The sequence below is a fragment of the Macaca nemestrina genome, chromosome 10 (assembly GCF_043159975.1).
Source record: "Macaca nemestrina isolate mMacNem1 chromosome 10, mMacNem.hap1, whole genome shotgun sequence".
Taxonomy (NCBI): Eukaryota; Metazoa; Chordata; class Mammalia; order Primates; family Cercopithecidae; genus Macaca; species Macaca nemestrina.
The window spans coordinates 55,662,227-55,683,208 of record NC_092134.1 but is presented as its reverse complement, the minus strand read 5'-3'; the positions used below and the strand labels follow the sequence as shown (position 1 = coordinate 55,683,208).

At 33.9% G+C, this 20,982-nt stretch overlaps 1 protein-coding gene across 5 annotated transcripts in view; it reads left to right on the top strand.

Moving 5' to 3' along the window:
- Positions 1–20,982, top strand: part of LOC105473314 (neuron navigator 3) — an 899,580-nt gene that overhangs the window by 378,579 nt on the left and 500,019 nt on the right. The window lies entirely within an intron of this gene.

The following is a 20,982-nucleotide window of genomic DNA, read 5'->3' as shown; positions in this document are numbered from 1 at the left end:
CTTGCCTGCAAGTCATTTCTCCACTTATTTTTCTAGGGCTCAACTCTTATTCCAATTATATCACCTGTCACTGGAAGAAGAATGACTGATAGTGTCAATGCAAATAGAGCATACAGGTGGAACAGATTGTGGGCCGAGAAAGAGTGTAGATAGAAAACAAGCTATGATTATGTTGAATTTGGGTATAGGGATCCAGTGGATCTCTAACCAAATGTGTCAACCAAGCAACTAGAGATCAAAGCCAAGAGTTGATGAGAAATGCCTGAGATGATTTGTAGATTAAGTAGATTCAAAGTGGGAATGTTGTTAGTTGAAGCTGTGACAATGGAATGGGTGTGGCCACCTAGAATATGTAGAAAGTGAGACCATAGAAGGATTAGAGACATGACCCTCAAGATAATTAATATTTAAGGGGTGAGAATACAGTTGAGGTATCCTCCTGAAGGCTGGTAAAACTCTCTACATGAATGGCATGGCTATTGATATTCAAGCCCTAACAGCTAGAATTTACATTTGCTAGCAAATAATTTTAAAATGATTCACCTATCCATCAGCCCTATCAGATGAGGCTGGAATAGCAGGGGTTTGGTTTTTTATTGTTTACTGTTTGTCCTAGAATACTTGTGCACAATTTCTTCCAAGTGCTTCATATTAGAATGTTTCATCTCCACATAGTCAGAATATTCTAACTTAAATCGTAAACCTAAATATGTAGCATTAATATATACTCTAGATTCAGGATACCCTGTTAGTTCTTAGAGGATATGTATTTGATTTAGTGTTGTATCCACTTTTATTTGATATATTTCACTGGCATGGAACATAGAATTATTTATTCCATGCCTAAGAATCTTGCAGGACAAGATTAGGGAGATAACTAACAGGGTTGTCTGGCCTTGAACTCATATTCTATCCTGGATCTTTTTTGCCTGAATGAGGAGCAGATGTTTGTGCATTATTCTCAATGTTCTGGTTCTCACAAGTGCCTATTCCTACGGTAGCTTTCTAATATGATTCCCCAATGAAATCTTGTAGTTGTCAAATATTCTAATATCAATTGCTGCAAAACAAATCACCTGAAATGTAACAGAGTAAAACAATAACTATCTTATTATATCCTTGGATTCTGTAATCAGGAATTTGGACTCAGCATGGTAGGGATATCTTGTCTCTATGATGTCTGAGGCCTAAGCTGAAAAGACTTGAAAGACAGGAGTGTACTTGAATGACTGGGGGATGGAATAATCTAGAGCTTCTTTTTTTCTAAGTCTGGTTCAGGTCTGGTATGACTTTCAGGCTGGGCTCATCTGGAACTCAACCAGAGCACTTACATGTGGCTTCTATATGTGACCTGGGCTTTATCACAGCTAAGTGGCTTCAGGGTAGTTGAACTTCCCTGGTGGCTCAAGGCACCAAGAGTGAATGCCCCAGTGAGCAAGGCCATGTCTTCATGGCCTTTTGTTTTAGTGAACAAGCCTCTGAAATCAGTCACCTCTACAGCACTCCATAGATTGAAGGTGTCTATCCAAATTCAGGGACGAGGGGTATAGAATCCACTTGTAGATGGAACAAATGTTGAAGAATTTGCAGCTATGTTTTAAAATCAGATGGTATGAGAGCTCATGAAATTCTGACCCAGCCAGTTTTGATTTGGCACAGGCCTACAGTCTAATGTGTGGAGGTAAACTGCCACATTATTTGGATACCTCATTATTTTCTTTCTGAAATTCTGGGACTTGATTTCTGTGCTTCAATACGAACCTAATGAGATCAAGACCTTAACTCTTGTGTTATATTTAATTTGTATTGAAATGATTAACACTCACAGTCATCTTTGAAGAAAGAGTGAGAGGTGGGCAAACTCTGGCTTTTAGATAGTGTAGGATTAACATACAAAAATCTCATCCTTGAAATGACCTTGGAGTTGGAAGGGATCTGCCCCATGTGCTATAGTCACAATATAGAGAATATCAATGCTAAGCAGAAATGAGAGCATGAAGGAGAGTTTGTGAGCATTTGGAAGAGACAAATAAGCAATTTGATAGGGAGAAAATAAATTAAAATTAGTTCTACAGTTGTGTATGTGTTTCGCCCTAAAATTTTCCATGAAAACAATCACATTGTTTGAGAATACAGACAGTTTAAATTTTTTCTGTCTAGTCTTCATGATTTTAAACTTTATTTTTCCTGCATCACTGCACTGGTGAAGATATCTATTACAATGTTGAATAGAAATAGTGAGGGCAGATGTTCTTGTCATATTTGTGATATTAGGGAAAAACACTTAGTCTTTTACTACTGAGGATGATTTGTACTCTTTTACTATTGAGTATGACTTGTACCTATCACTTAGTCTTTTACTACTGAGGATGATTTGTACTCTTTTACTATTGAGTATGACTTGTACCTATAGGGTTTTAATGAATGTCCTTTATCGGATTGAGGAAATTCCTTTCTGTTCTCATTCATTGAGAGTTTTTATTATTTGTTATGAATGGGTATTTAATTTTATCACATGCCTTCGTATGTCTATGGAAATGATCATATGACTTTTCTTTTTATTCTATTAATACAGTTAATTGCATTGATTGGTTTTCAAATACAACCTTGTATTCCTGTAATAAACCTAATTTAGTCATTATATATTATGAACTCTTTTATATTATATATTATAAACTTTTATATTTAACTTTCTAATATTTCATTAAACAATTTTATATTAATAATGAGAAGGTTTATTGTCCAAAATATTTTCTTGTAATTATTTTTTGCCTGTGAGATTTGGTATCAGGATTATATTGGCCTGTTAAATGAGTTGGAAGTATTTCCTACTTCTCTATTTCTGAAAGTTTGTGTAGGACTGATATTGTTTCTTTCTATATCTTGATGGAATTCACCACAGAAAACATTTGGAAATGGAGTTTTCTTTGTAGAATGTTTGAGTACAAGTTTAATTTGTTTAATGATGCAAAGCTATTTAGATTTTCTCTTTGTATCATTCTTATAGTTGTATTTTCAGGGAATTTGACGACGTAATCAAAGTTGTCAAATTTATTAGCAGAATGTTAGCCATACTACTTTCTGTAGGCTTCCATGAAGATATTTGGCAATGTTGCTTCTTTCATTCCTGATACTTGTGATATGTATTTTCTCTTTTTTTCTTGATCAGTCTTGCTAGAGGTTTATCAGTTATATTAATGTTTTCAAGGAAACAACTTTTGACTGTTGTTTTCATTTTTTTATTTTTTCATGCTCTTCACTTTAAATTGCTCATTCTTTTAGATTCTTAGGTTAGAAACTTAAGTGAGAATTATCTTAGTTAATTTTTCTAATATAAGTATTTGAATGTATAAATTTTCCTTAAGCATTATTTGTACTGCACCTCACTAATTTTGATATGTTGTGTTTTCACTATACTTGAATTCAAAATATTTTTCAGTATCCATTGTAATTTTGTCTCTGACTCATAGGTCATTTTAGTAGTGTGTTCATTCCAAATCTGGGTGGCTTTGCTATATATTTTGTTTATTTCTAAAATTTCATTATTTTAGTGGTCAGAGAACATGTTTTGTAAGAGTTAAATATTTTGAAATTTAGTAAGACCTATTTTATGGCCCAGCCCATGGTTTACCTTAATAAATGCATCATGTGTACCAGGAGCAAAATATGTACTCTATTGTTATTGGGTATAGTGTTCTAAGCATCTGTTGTGAAATTGGTTAATAATTTTGTTCATTCTTTCTTATAGCTTTATTGATTATTGATTATTCTAGTTGTGTTATAAATTACCAAGAGAAAGATATTAATATCTCCAATGATAACTATGAAGTTATTCATTTTCCCTTTATTTATGAGATTTTGATTTGTGCAATATGAAATTCTGTCATTAAGTGCACACACCCTTGGAATTTTTCTGTCTTCCTGATGAATTGACTCTATCATTAGTACAAAATGTTTTTCTTTATCTCTTATAGTACTTTCTGTCTTGAAGTTTACTTTGACATCAATATAGCCACACCTGCATTCTTATGCTTGCTGACACCATGGTATGGTATAGCTTGTTAACTTTTTATTCTCTACCTTTCTGTCCTTTTCTATTTAAAGTCTATCTCTTGCAGAGGATATAGTTGAGTGTTGTTCTTTATTGTACCTGACAATTTCTGCCTTTTTATTTGGAGTATTTATTAAAATATGTACATTGTATTTATTCTTACTCTGGAAACAAGTTTACCATCTTGCTATTAGTTTTGTATTTGTCTTGTGTATTTTTGTGCCTCTTTCCTTTTCCTGCTTTCTTTCATAATAAACAGATTTGAATTTTTTTTATTCCTTTAAGTTTGCTTTTTGTTTTTTGCTCTAGGTATTACAATATCCATCCTAAGCTCTCACACTCTATTTATGGTTAATATTATATCATTTCACATGAAATGTAAGAAACAAATAAAAGTATATTTCTACTTACCCCGTTCTTTGTGCTACTGTTATATTTTAGTTTTATAGATATTAGAAATTCCATTATACAATATTATCAATACTTTAAATAGACAAGGGCCTTTCAAGTAAGTTAATAGAAAGAAAAATGGATAGTATTTTATACTTGCCTCTATATGAAATATTTTCATTTCTCTCTATTCCTTTCTATAAATCTGATTTTTCATCTGGTATCAATTCCCTTTAGTCTGAAGAACTACTTTTATTATTTCTTGTAGTGTGATGGTCTGCTGCTGACCAACTGCTTCCATTTTTCTTTATTTGGATAATGTCTTTATTTTTCTTTTTAAAATAATTTTTAATGCCAGGTTTATTGAGGCTTAAGATACATTCATAAAAGTCAGTCATTTTATCATGTAGTTTGATAAGTTGTATAGATCTGTTCAGTCCTGCTCCACTACAACAATCTGGAAATAGAACATTTCTTTATCTCACAGTTTTCTCATGCATCTTCGAAGCCAGACCCCTTCTCCCTTTCTACTCCTGGCAAAAGCTGATCTGTTTTCTATCCCTAAAGTTTATCTTATTCCACAATTTTATGTAAACAGGATTATATCGTACATGATTGTGTGTCTGTCTCCTTTCACATAGCATAATACTTGTGAGATTCATCTGTGTTATTACATGTATTCGCAGTTCATTTATTATATTGTTTGAGTAGTATTCCATTGTATAGATTAATCACAATTCATTTATCCATTCTTCAGCTGGGAGGCATTCAAGTTGTTCCTGGTTTTTGGCTACTCTGAATAAAGCTGTTTGAACATTTGCATGCAGATTATTTTGTTGATAGATGTTTCCATTATCATGATAAATATCTAGGAATACGGTTACTGAGTAATATGGCAAGTTATTGTAACCTTCTAAGAAACTGCCAAAATTTTACAAAATAGTTATAACATTTTCCATTTTCACAAGCAAAATATGAGGATTCAAATTCCCTCCCAAGAGAACCAGTCCAATTGGCCTGGCCGTATGTGCACACCTTGGTCAGGAGAGAATAAAACTTCTTTTTGACAATTTCACAAAATTAAATTCCATGAGAAGGTAGTCATTTTCAATGTGAAAATAAGATCCTGTCAGTAGAAGAATGACCGTGGAACAGATAAAAACAGACGTATCTTTTGCAACATAAGTTACTTAAAATGCTATACAAGTGAGAAGACTGTTGGACCACTGACTGTGTTTTTAATACGACTCCTGGCTTGCCAATAATCATTTCATGACCATCTATACCGCATTTGACTTCTCAGTGTAACACTGTTCTCACTTGTAATGCTAGAGTAAGGGAATGGATGATCTTGTTGAGGTCACTGCCATCTTGAGCTTCTGTGATTAATCTGAGCCATAGAATATTAATTAAACATATTGAGTAAACACATTTAAAAGGCTGCAGAGCCTAAGGTCTTTTCTATTCTATCTTAATGAGTTTTGTTTACTGCCATTTCTAAATTAGATAAAAAGCTTTCTACTCTATGAGTTTTAATAATATTTACAGTTATTAAAATGCTTTAGGATTACAAATATGCTTTTGTGTGTATATGAGTGTGTGAGGGCGTGCCTGTGTGTGTGGCATTTATAAATAATTGGCAAGTGATTTACATAGATCACATTTGTAGCAGTAGTGCCAATCTGAAACTTTTAAGATATTATTAACAGAGATTACATTTTGAAGAACAAATGAAGACGCCGTATCCCAAATGCTACTCCATCAAGCAGCCCTGATTCCTACTTGCTTGATATCCAAAATAGTATCATGTACATATGGTCTAGAAATCTTATGACAATCCAGCAATTGTTGCAGTTAAATCCTTTAACAATTTTATGCTATTCTATCAAAATTACCTCATATAAAGCAAAACACATAATCTTTTTTTCTGATGAAAATGTTCCTCTTAGTGAGTCTTCAGATTTTCCATAGTCCTTAATTGCTAAGGGAAATAATAATTTAAAAAGCCAGCATTCAATCGTTGCTAAAGTGGAGTGAAATGGACTCCACTTTAAGAGACTGAGCATTAGTAAATTAGAGTGGTTAAAAGGTATATTACAAAATATAATATAAGTAGACCAGAGAAGGTATATAAATGGTTTACTTCTCACATGTTGAAGATATATTCATATTTCTGCTCTCTCTGTCTTGTCCAATTGTTTCAAAGGTGTGCTAACTTCCTACTTCACTGTGGATTTTCCCTAGGATATTGGAATTTCAAACCTAGTTTATATTTGTGAAATGAAATATTTTATGATACTATTTTAGGAACTTTGTATTACAGGAAATAGTAAGTCATTTTTTAAGGTGCAAGAGACAGAGAGAAGCAGGATGGAGTAGTCGTCTCCTTTTTGCTCTGAGATAATGTGTCTTTGTAACATTCGTGTATTGTATTAATCAAGACTCTTTTTTAAGAGGAAAAAAAAAAGCTATCTCAGGTTGGGCACAGTCGCTTCTGCCTGTAATCCCAGCATTTTGGAGGCCAAGGTAGGTGTATCAACTTAGGTCAGGAGTTCGAGACCAGAATGGTCAACATAGTGAAACCCTGTCTCTACTAAAAATACAAAAAAAATTAACTGGGTGTGTTAGTGGGTGCTTGTAATTCTAACTATTCAGGAAGCTGAGGCACAAGAATCGCTTGAACCCAGGAGGCAGAGATTGCACCACTACACTCCAGCCTGGGTGACAGAACGAGACTCTGTCTCAAAAAACAAACAAACAAAACTATCTCAGACTACCCTGAAATTAAAAGGGGATTTTATGGGCTAAAAAAATAGGAGAACTTAAAATTATGAAATGACTTTCGACCCAGACCCCAAAATTATACTCTTAGGATGCTGTATCTCCATTTTTTGTCATTGCCTTCCAGTGCATGGCTACATCAGGCACACTTTCTAGAAAAGGACAAGACAAATATGACCATCAACAGCTCTAGCCAGATGTGGCATATTAGTTGATTTCACCTGGATTGTTTATTCCCCCGGGGGTCAAAGATGAATTCAGCCCCTCCAAAGTCACATGTGCTATTCTAAGAGCTGGTAATTATGTAGTATAAGTTTATACCATCAAGGGCGTTTTGTCCTGACCACAGATTGAGGTATCACTCTCTGTTTTATTCATGAAAATTTATTATAGCTGGATTACAGGTGATTTTTTTCTTTGTCTTATGTTTTCAGATATTTTGTAATAAGTATCTTATTTCTGATTGCAAACTGCATTTTTTTAAATGTGTTTCTTTCTTAAATTAGAATAAACATTTGATGTGTTCATCCATTGTAGTTGTTTTTTTTCCTTCAAAGCTATTGTAATAGATGGTGATCTTATAGTCCATGATCTCTAACATTGAGGAAATACGGTGCTTTTATAAAAAGAGGAAAGTTATTATTAAACCAACTCTAACTTTTATGACACATACTTCAAATTAAAAAAAGATTTTCGGTAGCTAGGAGATATGAATTAATAAAAAGTTAATGAAATTCAGGTATACTTATCACCATGCAAACTACTCCAAAGAGCCTAGTTAATCATTTGGGGAAACTAAATTAACATTAATAGATCTCCCTTATGAATGCTGAAAAAATAATGCTATAACTTTAGTAAGTAAATTAAACTTCTAGGAGTACATACTACATTTCTCAATAGTTATTCAAAGACTATGAGATACTTGTCTCTCTTCCACATAAAACGACTTTCTTCAAATTGGGGGTCGATTCAATACATTGATCTATGCCTTCAATCCACTGTTGAGACCTACTTTGAAACTCCGCTTTTCATGTGTATACTCTAATGCCTGCCAGTTGGTAAGTTATGATTATCTTGGCTGATCCTGATCAATCATCCCACAGTGAAATTCAAAAGATATGAGAGATCCATAATTAAAATATCTGGGAAAGGCCAGGCGCGGTGGCTCACGCCTGTAATCACAACACTTTGGGATACCGAGGCGGACAGATCACGAGGTCAGGAGATCAAGACCATCCTGGCTAACACGGTGAAACCCCGTCTCTATTAAAAATACGAAAAACTAGCCGGGCGTGGTGGCGGGTACCTGTAGTCCCAGCTACTCGGGAGGGAGGCTGAGACAGGAGAATGGCGTAAACCCGGGAGGCTGAGCTTGCAGTGAGCTGAGATGGCGCCACTTGCACTCCAGTCTGGGCGATAGAGGAAGACTTCGTCTCAAAAAATAAAAAATAAAAATAAAAGAAAAAGAAAAACAAAAAAGCATGCCCTCTTGACATACTGATTAAAACAAGTCCGTGCATATTTCACCTGCCTGGGGTGAAATATGTCTACCTACGAAACTCCTACTTCCTCTTCAGGACCCAGCTTCAATTGCTACCTTCTTTAACAGACTTGTAGTAGAGTAAAAGGGAAACATTATGTAAATAAATTTAATAAACTATTATGGGTGCCATGAAGATACTTTCTAGATATAGGAAGGGATCATATCAAACAATGTTTTAAATTGTAAAAAGTCCCTAAGTATAAAATCTTTGCTTACAAAATGATGAGTTAAGTATATTCCCATTTGACAACTTAAAAACTAAATTACATAACATGCCCATCATCATAGTCTGGCAAACAGCTTTTGGACACAAGCACTCCCTATTTGCTGTCGTCCGTCTCCCTCGTTAAATTGCAACCTTTGCAATATTGATTTGTATTTCCAGCAATTAACATTGTGCCTGGCATAGAGTAGACACTTAATTAAAAGGTTTGTTTTCCCTTCCATATGCATTTTCAAACTCTCTTTTAAGCTATCTCTGTGCCGTCCGCCAGCATTGAAGACTGAGCCAAACCCTGCAGACCCAGTTATACAACATGGACCCAAATGAGCTATTATGGAATCATAAACTCTTCTAATGTGGGTCTAATATGAGCATCAGCACAGAAAAATGTCAGCTTGCATTAGTTTTAAAAGTATAGTAATCTGTGTCTTAGAAATCCACATTTTGAAAGCCAGTATTTAATAGATTCTAATAAAAAAAAGCCAATGACTATTCTTAATAGGGCGTGCACTTTTTTCTTTTAAATATCCAAGTGTATTCCAAACATAACAAACTTCAAATCATTAAAAGTTTCTGCTCTTTCCAGATCACGGAAAAGTATTTCAGAAACAAAAGGCTTTTGCATGGATTTTCTCATTTGTGAAGCAAAATTACGAATCCTAACGTAGGCTTAGCTTGTGCATCTAAAACTGTTGAGCTTTCCTGGACTTGACTCTGGGCAGCTGTTACCTGTGTGGAGCTCTTCTAGATAACTATCATTTTAGATGCACAGATTGCTGACTCCATGGATTAAAATAAAAATTAAAAACTGAGTTCAAATTTGAATCTGCCAACGTTCTTGTGATGTTGAAACTCACTTGTATTTTTTATACCAGTTTTTTCATGGGGAAAATTAATGTTAATTTGATTTTTGTACCTTCTCCCCAAAGATGCCAGTAGAAATTACTTAAAAGTGCTTAGAAATATAATATATGGCATAATCATTACTTAATTAGTATATCAATAGAAATGTTACGATGTGACTTTTTGAGAACGAAGTCATGGAAGAGTATCTCAGACATGCACACAGACACGGACTTGAGTACTTTGTTTCTGCTGTCTTGAATTTTTATATAATTCTGACATAATAGAAAAATGGCACTTTATATTATTTTTATTTCTAGAAAAAAAATTAAGTCCTGTTTTTGTTCTCGTTCTTGGCAATAGATTAAACGAACTAATCTATTTGGCAAAATTTATTTGAGCTTTCTTTGACAGCTACATTTAAACATAATTTTAAAAAATTATTCTACAAATTTTAAAGTTATTTAATTTTTGTTGGTCAGAACTTTTGTACCATGATATGTCTTGATCTCATCCCAAATCAATGACCTTATAAAACAAGCTGAATTAAAACACTCTTTAAGTATTATGTCACTTTGCACTTCTCAAAAAAATGAATTAACTGGAAATTATGTATTTTGGAAATAATTGCCAATTGAATCGACTCAGTACGCAACAAAATTATTTGAGTGCTTTGAATTTTGTGAAATATCAGACCCACTTAGATTTTCCCAGTGAGCTGTAGTCTTTTTCTTACTTTGCATCAGAATTACCATGGTGAGCCTCAGAGACCCATGTGGTCTTCAGTCTTGTTAATGTGGCCTAACCCCACACTTGTGGATTGAAGTGGAGGCTTTTTCTGCTTATGGCCTCTGCTCTGCCTTTTGCTGTCTGTGCATCTCTAGTCCCATAGGAAATTCCCAGTCTTTGTTATTCCTGTTATGATGTCCTTTCCCTGACTTCAGCGGAATTGGTCAAAGCTGAGAGAATGTTGTGCTAATTTTTTTTTAAATCTCTTTACTGCTGAAAATGGGAGAAGGGTCAAGAACTTTAAACTGATCTCAAAATTATCACTTACAAACTGGAAGAAATTACAAACAGGATCTGGTCCTTTTTTGGCCATGGTATGGCATGTGGTGTCAGGAGCAACTAAAGGGCAGGTACCTTGGTGTCCTGTCAGCCCTACTCAGCTGCCCTGAACGAGATTAGGCAGGGTGTCTGTGGAACAGGGGATCTCTGAGGTAGGTGGGCACCCACATACTGGAAGATTTTGACTGGAAGCGTTTACTGCTATCCCACTAGGCACTAAGCAGCCATTAAGTCTGCTTTTAGGAAATTTTCTGATTTGTGTTTGGCTACCAAGCCCCCGTCATATACAGTTGAGGTTCTTTCCCATTTGTCTTGATCTTCCTGCATCCTATTTGTGTCTCCTGTATTTGGTTTTATCATTTCTCTGGTGGGCTGTTTCTATAGCCCTCCACTTCTAATGAACTCACTCTGTGTTCTCTCTTCTTTTTCTTAAAACCCACAACTTCATTTAAAAACTTGGCTCTTTTGAATTAAGTCTGTGTGTGTCTGTCCTTTAACCCCCAGGTCATTTAAGCCACCTGCAACTTGAGCATGTTAAAAGCAAACAGGAGTTTTAACTGTTTTGTATTATTTTTCATTATTGCATATTATCATATCTAACTTTGGTCCACCCCTTAAGCCACAATCTCCCTTTCAGAGCGAAAGGGATATATTTTTTTGAACATCATCAACAGAAACTAAGGGGAAGCAGAGAGAGAGAGAGGAAAACAAAATCACTGGACCAATGAAAGATTCTGCCATTTACATAGAGGGAGGATATAATTCCATATTTATCATATATTATTTTTCCTTCATAAATTTATTCTTCTTGTAAGAATGTACACTGTTTCCAGAAAGCACCAGTTTAATGCACATGGGATCCCTCTATGGTGAAATCTATTGGAGACCCTATCCTTAAATCAAAGCTTGTGAAACAAAAAGAAGCAGTCTTTAATGAATTAGGGACCAACATATTTTAAAAATACAAAAAAAAAAAAAAAAAAAAAATTAGCCAGGCGTGGTGGTGGGCGCCTGTAGTCCCAGCTATTCGGGAGGCTGAGGCAGGAGAATGGTGTGAACCCGGTAGGTGGAGCTTGTAGTGATCCGAAATCATGCCACTGCATTCCAGTCTGGGCGACAGAGGGAGACTCCATCTCAAAAAAAAAAAAAAAGGGAAAAAAGAAAAGGAATCATTATCATTAGAAATGAGACTTCAGTAAGATAAATGTTAGCCTGATATCCTAACCAGAACATGTTTATAGTGATCCAATGGTGCTATAGTCTCTGTTTTGCCTGTTGGAGTCTTAGTAACTGATAACTGTAGTAAGTCCCCAACTATTGATTTTTCTTTACAAATGGGGTTTATTTTAATGAATATAAAATGTCAACCAATTCACTTCTCTCAGAGATAGCAATCATTGCCTCAGAATTCTGTAAACTAGATTTTGTGTAGAAACAAAAGAAATTCATACAAACAAATGACTCATATTGACATACAGGCAAGCAAGTTAGTGGAAATCACTTAAGATTACATATGCTTACGTTTTACAGATCATACTCCAAGGCTAATAGCTGGTTTTCTCAGCAAGGTGAGCAAGTGACTCAGTTCTTTGTGGGTGTATGTGATGGCTGCAGCACTCACAGTCACTGTCTGATGTTGACCCCCTCTGATACTAGGGTCACCACAAAAGCCAGCTGAGGCCCAGACCTCTGCAGCTAGCATAACTCAATGTCTACCAACTGAGAAATTGCCAGGCCCAAGAAATGGCTTTTTCAATTGATCACACTTCACTTAATGGTCACACCTATGCATGCCTGGTCTGTGCGTTTGCACATTTATTTAGGTGTGAAAAATATCAACAAGTAATTTATCTTATTATAGACAGAGGTTGATGTGTATGTGTACCGGCTTCTGATTTTTTAAGTATTTGTGTTTCTCTCCATTTATAAAATACCATTTTCTTCAGTGGCTAAAGTATGGTGTAAGCAGAAATTATCTGACTATGCTATACAACTGTACCTACATATTGCCTTATTAATAGAGTTTTCAGATTTGGTTTTATACTGTATATTCAGTTTTACATACTGTTTGTGACTTACATAGTGAATACTTTTCTTATAATGAAATGATTTTGATAATGTATCCATTATTAATTATACATTTAAGTGAAAGTGAATGAATTCAAAAGTAGAAATGGTGTTTAGTGAAATCTGTAGAATATATGAAGCTTGTTAAATGTTGAGCAGAAGTACTACTGCTTATTCTGTTTATGTTTTCAAGCTTCCTTTTACGATCTTCCTTAAACCTTTTCTGTATGACCTTTGATGTCTTTATTTCCCCTGTTGCACTCTTGCATTTTATCTGTCTCCAGTCTAAGATCAGTTATAAAAATGTACCAGCAAGAATTGAAAACAAAACAATCGTGTATAATATCTTGTAGTAACTAAGATCATAGATACTGTGGATCTGAATCCTACCTCTATACTTACCAGTTTCTTGGTTATTGTGGACTAGGTAATTAATCATTTAGAATAATTTTTCTCATTTCTAAAATTAGGAAGATAGTATTTCCTAGCAAAATTATGTGCCCAATAAACATCAGTTGCTAATATTATTGTCATCATTACTTTGTATAATATTACATTGAAGATACATTTTCTGCATGGTAGAAAATATACTTTTTTTTGAAGTCTATATATTTTCTTAGCTGCTTCTGGGAATATAGAAGAATATTACATCTAGAGGGCATGACTTGTGACTGGCATTTTGGAGAAATTGTAAATAAATTAATGTTATAGGCTCTGTTTCTCAAAATCTTCCTGAGAGGTTGGGGATATAAGGCACAGAGATGTCAGATCTCAGTAACTTAGAAATTTGGGAAGTGAAACTGTGAAGAAATATCCAAAATATTTCATGAATGGATAAGGAAGAGAGTTCAAAGCAACTCTATCCTATACTAAAATTAACCCTACAAAATTCCTCAGTTCAGGCTATTTTGTTGTTGTTGTTGCTAACTTGCTAATTATGTGCAGAACTCTGCTGAGTCCTGTACAGAATCATAGATTAATAGATCTGGTTCCTGATCTGTCTGACTTTATCCAACTTTGTGTCCTACAGCCCATCAAATCTTTTTAGAATTGAAGGTACAGCCTTGCTTGATGTTTGGTTTCATTCTTGTCTTACTCTGCTAGTAATTAATTCCTTTAGAGATTTCTGTAATAGGACCTCTTATAAAAGGCATGTGCCCATTAAATATTGAAAAATTGTTAAAATGTATTAGACTTCATATGATTTACCTACAGTTTTGCTTATAATTAAATGTCTACTAAACATCTATGAAATTCATTTTTAATTTTGGGATTAAAAGGTTTTGTTTCTAATCTTACGTCTTTCAAAGACATTTAATCTATTCCTTTTACGTAGTATCTCTAACAATTTGGAAATCTTTGCCATTTCAAATAGATTATAGAAAAAAGCACATAAGTATTATTAAAAGTCACACTTGGCATAAAGAGTTAAACATTTAAAAATACATAACATAATTTTTAGATTCACAAAGTACCTTTACTTAAAAATATGGTATTTACTTTTCCTGATTTATTTAACTGACAAATATTTAATTTAGTGTAAAGTTAGGGTATTAGGTACCCTGTAAGTGTAGATAAATGGTAGGTTACATTTGGTATTGATTTGGTTCTGCCATTGAAGTTGTAAAAGCAAGAACTATAAAAACATTAGTTATAATACTTTGTGTCCATATATTTGTCTTGGTAATCCTGAAATTGTGATATTAAATCCATAGAGCTAAGAAGAAATATTTAATAGAAAGCATGATTTAACAATGAAATTTGAATAAAATGGACCCAATCTTTAGTGTAACATTGAAAATGACACCTTTAGTTGGTTAGTATATTGTTGGTATATAGTGGAATCGAATCTTCAGTAAAATTATACACATTTTAGGTATTAAAATTATCTTTAAAACTATGCTTTCTATGTCTTTTTTGTATTATATTTCTATCTTATTTGTATTGCTTTTTGAGCATGAATGTCTATTATTTTTAAACATGTCTAAAACAAATATGTATATGTACCTATGCATTTACATACATTATAAATTATTACAATATAATTTTCAAAATTCACAGTGGATAAAATATTGTTTTTACCAAAAAATAAATAGGGTTATTAAATTACTATGATAAAGACATTATCAGTGAAATGAAATATATAATTACTGAGGATGCTATTTTTAGATATGTTAAACTAAACCATTTATAATTTTTGAGGCAGAGTTATTTTATCAATGTATTTTGTAGCTGCACCACAGGGTGTCTCATTACTAAATAGGCACATAGAGGCTGAGTATAAAACCACTGCTGATTTGGTCATTTTTTTTACTTCATGTTGTGTATTTTTCTGCACACTGTGCTATTTTGCTGAGAGTAAAAAAAAGTTATTGTAGCTTTCAATCATTGATGCAGAATGCCATTTATGTACATAATGAGAGCATGGGGTCTTTATAAAATTATACCTCAGGTACATTACTGGTACTGTTTCATACCTAGAACAAAATTTTCAGAGCTATATAGAGTTGGGGCCATTATCAAGATTTAAAGGCAAAAGGAAAGTCTTTTACTTCTCTTGTAACATATATCTATGTGTTATATTTACAGTTGTGCAAGATCTATAATTGTAACTTTGAATCTCTTGCAATTTGTCATACTCCTAAGATGAAATTTGAACAGTCTCAGTTTCAAGTTTCTTTCCTATCTATGTAAATCTTGAAGTCATAAATATTTTTTTCTATATAAGACTTTAAATTAAACGTCATAATATCTAAGTGTTTATGTTTTATAAGTTTTGGACTTCAAGAAATCTAATTACGTTTCCAGAAAAGTAATAGCAAGTTTTTTTTTCCTTTGGTATTTTTGGAAATTATTTGTTACACTGTACTTGTGCTAGATATAAAAGAATGAATAAGGAATGTACCATGTTCTCAAGAAACTCACAGAGTTGCAAGAGAAAAATTATTAAAAATAAATGATACAAGTGGCATAATATTGTTCAGAGTATATCGTGCAAAAATCAAAATCAGTAATTTCGTGTTTTTATAATTTTTCTACAGGATTAATTAATTGTAATAAACGTATTTTTTATATTCTTATCCTTATATAACTCCTTGACTTTATATTTTTTACTTACATTTTAGTATAAATATAGAAGTATAAATGAAGTTATTTTCTTGCCCAGGATCTCCTAGTAATGACTCAGATTACAAATAATCAAAATTGCCAATTATTCTCTTGGATTAAAATTCCAGATAGTGTTCTAGATGTTAGAGTTTGACATATCTAATTTCAGCCTAAATCATACAACTTATTCTCTTTTAATATTTTTATGCCTAATTTTCTTACCTATAAAAAGGGTCCTGCAACTACCACCATAGTAGGCTATCATGAATATTAAATGTGATATTCATGAAGCAAACGCTGTCTGGGAAGCAAATTAGGCAACTTCTGTTGAGAGCAGAAATCCGATGGGACAAAGCTTTCAGGAAATTTCCTGTAACGTTTTTTATAGAGCATCATGGTAAAAAAAAAAAAAAAAAAAAAAAGTAAACCAATCATGCTTTGCAGCTTGCTAAAAATTAAACATATGTCTGTGCCTGGGCTTGTGAGTGTGTGAGTAGGTGTATGTGGTGAATTATCAAGCATCTCTGACTTTTTATACTTCTTTTTCTATTGGGGTAAAAACCACATGACATAAAATCTACCTTGTTGACAAATGTTTAAGTATATGATGCAGTACCATTAACTATATGCATATTATTGTACTGCAGAGCTCTAGAACTTTTTCATCTTGCATGACCAAAACTCTATACCCATTGAACAGCAACTCCCCATTTTCCCCTCTCCTCAGCTGCTAGAAATCTGTATGCTACTTTCTCCTTCTATGAGTTTGACTACTTTAAATACCTTATATAAGTGGAATCATGCAGTATTTGTCCTTCAGCATCTGGCTTATTTCACTTAGCATGATGTCCTCAAGTTTCATTCATGTTGTAGTGTATTATAGGATTTCCTTCTTTATTAAAGTTCGATAATATTCCATTGTGTGCATGTACTACATTTTCTTTACTCATTTATCAATGGACATTTATGTTGTTTACATATCTTAGCTAGTATGACTAATGTTGCAATGCTGCAAAATATTCGTAATTATTTTGAATAAATATCCAGCAGTGGGATTGCTGGATCATATGGTAGTTTTATTTTTATTTTTAAAGGACCTTTCTTTCTTTCTTTTTTTTTTTTTTTTTTTTTAGGCAGAGTTTCGCTCTGTTGCCCAGGCTAGAGTGCAGTGGCGCAATCTCAGCTCACTGCAAGCTCCGCCTTTTGGGTTCACGCTGTTCATACTGTTTTCCATATTGGCTGCATTATTTTACATTCCCACCAAGAGCACACAAGAATCTCAATTTTCTACATCCTTACCAACACGTGTTATCTTTTAACTTTTCAATAACACCTACCCAAACGAGTGTGAGGCAGTGTCTCAGTTGGTTTTGATTTGCATGTCCTTGATTACTAGTGATGTTGAATAACTTTTATATACCTGTTGACCCTTTTGTCTATTGAAACCTTTTGCCCATTTTTAAATTGAATTAACAGGTATTTTGTCACTGAGTTGTAGGAGTTCCTTATATATGTTGGATATTAACCCTGTATCAGATGTGTGAATTGCAAACATTCTCTCCCATTCCATAGTTTGCCTTTTTATTCTCTTGATTGTTTTCTTTGCTATACAAAAGCTTATTGATTTGATATCATGATAGTTGTTTCTTTTGCTTTTGTATCTTGTACTTTTTGTGTCATAATCCATGAAATCACTACCAAGACCAAATTTAGGAAGATTTCCTCCATTTTCTTCTAGAGATTTTATAGTTTCAGTTCTATGTTCATGTCTTTAATCCATTTTGAGTTAATTTTTTGTATGGTGTACAATAAGCCTCAAATTTTATTTTTTTTGCATGTGGATTTTCCACTTTTCCCATCACCATTTGTTTAAGAGACTGTTGTTTCACCATTATGTAGCCTTGACACCCTTGTCAAACATCATTTGACCAATTTATTCATGGATTTATTTCTGGCTTCTCTATTCTGCTCCATTGGTTTATATGCCTTTCCTTATGCCAGTGCCACATCATTTTGATTACTGTAACTTTGTAATATGTTTGGAGGTTAGGCAGTGTGAGGCCTTTAGCTTTGTTCTTATTGCTCTATATTGTTTTGGCTATTTGGGGTCCTTTATGTTCCATAAAGATTATTTCTATCTCTACAAAAATGCCATTTGGATTTTGATAGAGATTTATTTGAATATCCAATTCATGTATATAGGATGTCTTTTTTTTTTTTTTCTTTCTTTCTTTTTTTTTTTGAGACAGAGTTTTGCCTTTGTTGCCCAGGCTGAAGTGCAATGGCACCATCTCGGCTCACCACAACATCTGCCTCCCAGGTTCAAGCGATTCTCCTGCCTCAGCTTCCCAAGTAGCTGGGATTACAGGCATGCACCACCATGCCTGAACATTTTGTATTTTTTGTAGAGACAGGATTTCTCCATGTTGGTCAGGTGGTCTCAAACTCCCAACCTCAGGTGATCTGCCCACCTCAGCCTCCCAGAGTACTGGGATTACAAGCATTAGCCACTGCACCTGGTCAGGATATCTTTCCACTTATTTATTCCTTCACTGATTTCTTTCAGTAATCTTTTGTACTTTTCATGTACAAGTCTTTGCCTCCTTAGTTAAGTTTATTCCTAAGTATTTTATTCTTTTTGGTACTATTGTAAATGGTGTTGCTTTCTTATTTTCCATTTTGGATTGTTCATTGTTAGTGTATGGAAATGCAACTAATTTTTGCATGCTGACTTTGTAGTTTGCAACTTTACTAAATTTGTTTTTTTCTAACTTTTTTGAAATCTTTAGGGTTTTCTACATTTATGATTATATCATCTGCAAAAACAGATAGTTTTACTTTTCCTTTATGACTTGGATGCCTTTTCTCTCCTTCTTGCCTAATTGCCTTTGTGAAAACTTCCTGTACTATGTTGAATAGAAATTGTGAGAGTGGGAATCTTTGCCCCTTTTCTAAGGCAAATCTTTCAGAGTTTTTTTAAACGGTTGAGTATGATTTTAGCCATGGGTTTTTATATGCGCTCTTTATTATTTTGAGGTAATTATCTTATACACCTAGTACACTGAGTGTTTTTATGAAAGGGTGTTGAATTTTGTCAGATGATTTTTCTGCCCCTGTTGACATAATCATGTGACTTTTATTTTTTGTTCTGTTAAATAACATTGACTGAGTTGCATATGTTGAACCCCCCTTGTATCCCAGAGGTAAATTTCCCTTGGCCATGGTGTATGATCCTTTTAATATGTTGTTAAATTCAGTTTGCTAGCATTTTGTTGAGGATTTTGGGATTGATACTATTCAGTGATAATGACCTGTAGTATTCTTGTCTTGTAATGTCTTTGTCTAGCCTTGGTATCAGGGTAATACTAGCTTCCTAAAATGAGTCTGGAAGTATTTCCTCCTTTTAAAGTTTTTGAAAGAATTTGGGAAGAATTTGCATTTTTTTTTTTTTTAAATGTTTGGTAGAATTCTTCAGTGAAGCCATCTTGTTCTTGGCTTTTCTTTGCTGAGATTTTAAAATTATTATTATTTTTATTACTGATTCAATGTCTTAACTAGTTACAGATGTTCGGATTTTCTATTTCTTTCTGGTTCAGTATTCATAGGTTGTGTGTTTCTATGAGTTCATCCATTTCTCCTACGTTATCCAACTTATTGGCACATAATTGTTCATGGGAGCCTCTTGTTATCTTTTGTATTTCTGGCATCAGTTTCTTATTTTACTTGAGTTTTTCTCTCTCTCTCTCTCTTTCTCTCTCTTTAACATGGCTAATGGTTTATAATTTTTTTCTTTGGTTGAGTTATGTTTTCCTGTTTTTTAAATGAGCCTTGTAACTTTCTATTACGATCTACACATTTGAAAAAACTGTCACTTTTCCCAGGCTCTTCACAGAGGAAGGCCTTTACCAATCAGCTGGCTAGAGATTCTGGGGGCCACTCAAGCCTTTTCTGTAGGTGTCTTCTCAGGAAATGTGCACATAAATTTCCAATTAGAAGGATTTACTGACTTCTTTTTGCAGGAAACTGTACTCTGTTTCTTCCTCTTGTGTCTGTTTGAAGTACTACAGGTTCTCTGCAGCTGCCATATGCTGCTCAGCTCTCCATTCTTTTCAGCAGCTCCCTGGCTTCTAGAGTATGCCAGTCCCATCAGCACTCCAAAATAGAATAACTAGAATCTTGGGCAGCATCCTCAAACACCAGAATGTTAGCTGCAAGCTGTAATTCTTTCCCTCTCTAGGAAGAAGCTGAGAGTTTTCCCCACTTGTTCCATGTGGAGCCAGTAAGCAGCTACGGCCAGGGAGTGCAACACATTTTTCTGCCCTTTTCGATGCCGTGGTTTCATGCTCACTGAGGTGTAGGAGCCTCTTAACTGGTTTCTAGATTTCTCGCAAAGCGAGTTTGTCCATGTACTATTGTGCAGTCATTGTCTCCATGGAGGGAAGGAGGGTCTGGGACTTTCTCTTTTATCATCTTGCTAACATCACATCTGTCTATGATTTCTTAAAATGTTAATTAACAGAAATATTTTGCACATCAGTTTTAATTCTTCAGGGCCATAGATATAAGCTCAGCAAGTGTGGTCTGAGTCTGCTCTAGAATGGTTTGTGTTTTTGATTTGTTTGCTTATATTTTTGTTTCTGGTAATGGGAGGAGCATGTGCTATTGAGTGAGAGGACTATAGTCCACATCTGGACCCAGTGGTCCCACTGTAAGCTGTGAAGCTAGGACTATTCATTTAATAGCTCTGAAACTCTATTCTTTCATTTAGAAAGTGTGAATATTGTCAAATATTCATTAGGACCTTTGTAAATTTGTAAAACAACAAATTAATATATATAATATTTATTTATTGTATATAATAACTACAGGATAGATCCAAAAGATGTATATGTTGTTTTTTACCAACCT